This window comes from Pteropus vampyrus, unplaced genomic scaffold (genome assembly GCF_000151845.1).
Source record: "Pteropus vampyrus isolate Shadow unplaced genomic scaffold, Pvam_2.0 Scaffold56, whole genome shotgun sequence".
Taxonomy (NCBI): Eukaryota; Metazoa; Chordata; class Mammalia; order Chiroptera; family Pteropodidae; genus Pteropus; species Pteropus vampyrus.
This window is the reverse complement of record NW_011888837.1, coordinates 5,189,204-5,192,707: the sequence shown is the minus strand read 5'-3', so window position 1 is coordinate 5,192,707 and position 3,504 is coordinate 5,189,204.

Genomic DNA, 3,504 nt, shown 5'->3' with positions numbered 1-3,504 from the left:
ACTCAATAAGGTAAAGGAAGCCAATGTTACAGGAAATGTTGGAGGGACTTAAGGAAAAACATTTATCGAAAACTTGAAGAATAGTAATAGCTACATATCTGTTAATAAATATCTCAAATGGAAAAGAATTTAAGTGCTCCAACCAAAAGATAGGGTGGCTGAATGGATAAGAAAACAAGATCCTTACATATGCGGCCTACAAGAGATTTACTTCAGATTAAGAGACACAGACTAAAACAGGACGTTAAAAGATATTGCCTTGATGGACCTAGAGGGTATTACGCTGAATGAAGTCAGAAAGAAATACCACATAATTTCACAAACGTGTTTATTTTGTTCTTTAGCTTCCACGACAACAAAAATAGAAACAAACTCAATATTTTGAGGGCTACTAGAAGGGAGGGAGGGTGGAGAACAGTGAAAAAGGACAAAGGGATTAAGTACAAATGGATAGTTACAAAAGTCATGGAGATATAAAGTGTAGCATAAGAAAAATAGTCAACAGTGTTGTAATATGTAAGTAGGAAGAGGGGTACCTGATTTAGTGGGGTGATCATTTTGAGTTATATAGATCTCTAATCACTATGCTGTACAACTGAAACTAATGTATTATTGTATGCCAACTCTAATTTAAAGACTCATTGAACTGTACAACGTAAATGAACAACTAGTTGTCTATTTTATTTCAATAAAGCTGTAAAGAAGTTAAGAAGAAAACTCATTTGTCACATTAAAAACTAAGTGCTTGAAGTACGAATGCACTGTATTCATTCTGCATAAGAACATTTGGTTCAATGAATTATACTTAATTCTTCGTAACACTACCTATCATTCTGCAATTGTAATTCTTTGAGTCACCTATTTTAATAAATGAAAGTTTTATATTTCCTTCCCTTTTGTTCCGATTATGTTTATCAAAATGTAGTTTCATGTCTATAAAGTCTAATGGGATTTGGCTTTTTTTTAGTAATTCATTTTACCGTATTTTACAAAATATTGGCCCATGGCAGCTTAGAAACTGGTCCTATACCAAATAGTCTGATGTGAACTAGCCTAGGCTGCCCCAGCCTTATAAACTCATTTTGTGAAAGTGATTAGTACTGCCTAGAAAATTAACCATTTTACTCTTGTCATCTCATTAGCCCCAGGTCCTAAAACTTCCACCTAAAAATAGGAAGGTATTATTGGGAGAACAGGTGCTTTTTCTCCAAGACTAATCAGAAGCCATTGTTCAGGACTCCAACCAGCCCAAGTTTTCAATTCTACCCATTTTCAAATAACTTGAGCAAATGAGAACAAAGCAACTAGCCCTTGGTTGGAAGAATGGAGGGATGGTGCTGATAAATATCAACCCCACAGAGATAGGAGACCCAGATACAAAAAGGCCCCCACAATGAAGACTGTAGCAAACACATGTCAATGGCCATAGGGAGACGACCTAATGGGGTCTAATGTCATGGCCTCGTGTTTGTGGAGTCTTGGTTTCTGTTCAGGAATTATACACAAGGTCTTGCTATTTAAGCATTTTAGGACTCAACCACCAATTAGAGCTTTAAACATCTTCCAACAGGGGCTCTTAGCAACCACAGAAAAAGGAAATCTAAGTTGTAAAACCATGACTGCTTTGCTAATTTGCCTGAGATTTGGGGGCTGAAAGTGTGAATACTGCCACTTTTAATAGGGGATTTGCTTTACTCCAGTTACAGATGTAGGGAAATTTTTAGTTGAAGTCCACTAGAAGACATTTATTCTTGACTTCACATAATCTTCCAGAAAATAGGTGACCCGTGGCTGTCTGCTGAGCTGTTAGAAATGCAGTCACCCGAGCCCTCCTTATCAGGACAATTATTCAACATAGTTGAGGCCCAGTGTCTCTTGGACCACTTGAGTTTCTCACGTTGAGTCCCATTGCCCTAAGGGCTCTGTGTCCTTGCTGCTAAAGATACAGTCCCAGGACTTAGCCTATAGCAGACAAATACCAGAGACTGATTCAGAAAGTCAGAGGGAGGAACCCATTTTAAAATATGGCAAAAAATTGGTGAGTTTAGTATGAGAAATTAAAAATAAGGCTGAAACAAGAGTTTCAACACATGTTACATCAATTTGTGGTTATTAATTCATGTTTTACCAACTTATTTATAATCTCTGAAGCAAAAGTTACCCTTTTTGAAAAAAAAGTCTAAGCTTAAGATTACTCAAAAACCCCGTTTTTCTGGCTTCTCCCCCTCTGCAAGTGTTTAACAGTTGGGAGAATCCAGAGTCAGTGATGAGTTTAAGGCATGAACCTACCTTAAGTCTTTAATGATTACATGATTAATGTGACCTAATTCTTTACTGAGTTTATTAATTCACCCAAGCACTGCCTTTCCAATATTAGGACAGAGTAGATACTTTGATTCATGCTGGAATGAGGTTTACTAGGAAAACATCACAAATAGAGCTAAAAGATTGTTACTTGGGAGAGAAACAAGCTAACAAGGAAATAGAGCCAACAATGGGAATTTGAAATAAAGTAAAGGGATCAACAGATTGGAGGTCCACGTGAAGACAGAACAATCTTAGGACTGAAGAGGGAAGAGTTGAGTAAGCAAGCTAAAGACAAGGTCATTGAGTGAAACAACTGGGTTAGTTGGGAAAACAGAGTGCAAGGTTTTAACCACCCATCCATAAAGTAAAGTAGAGTAGAAGTAATGAAGAGTAAGATGATTTAGAGTATGAGAGTGGAGTTTCCATGAACATCTCATCACCTCTTTGCTCAGAACTAGCTTCTGGCTTTGGAAGAAGATCTGGGGTTCAAAAATCCCAGTTCTCATAGGAGAGATGTTGGGCAGTTATAAAAGTTAATAACTACCTAGGACTGAGTAGTTGCAACTCATGTATCTGGCAGTGGGCCAGTACGTAAGCACTTTCTTGGGTAAGTCAGTGGAAATAGAAACTGACTGTTGTAATACCTCAGTTAAGATTTCTACATCAATTCTAGTTTATCAAGTGACAGGTACTGATTGCTTCACTGAATTAGATAATAGTAAAATCTAGACTCAACAGAATACTTAAGTATAAACATGTGTTAATTATGTATGACAAGCAGTAGCCCTTAACTGGTTTTTTTTATTGAAATAGCCCAGAGATTAGATGGAGTTAAGCCACTAAAAAAAAAAAAAAAGAAAGAAAAGAAAAAAAAAAGAAGAAAACAGCAAGAGATGTTCCATGTTTTTACGACATTTGTTCTACCTTTCTATGTCTATGTGGTCATTTAATCTGATGCAAACAAGTACATGACTAAGCTAATGACACTTAACCAGTCATCTTGCCACACCAAAAGCTTCCATTCACGCAATGACAGAAGCCCCATGTTACCCAGTGCTGACATTTGAGTCATTGTATGACAAGAGCCGGGTAAACAGACTGATGCAGGAAGTGACTGTTCCCCCAAGACATTTAGTTTCATGCTGAGCAAGGTAGGAATGATTTCTACCTGATTATGTGTAGTTTGGGTTTATTTTA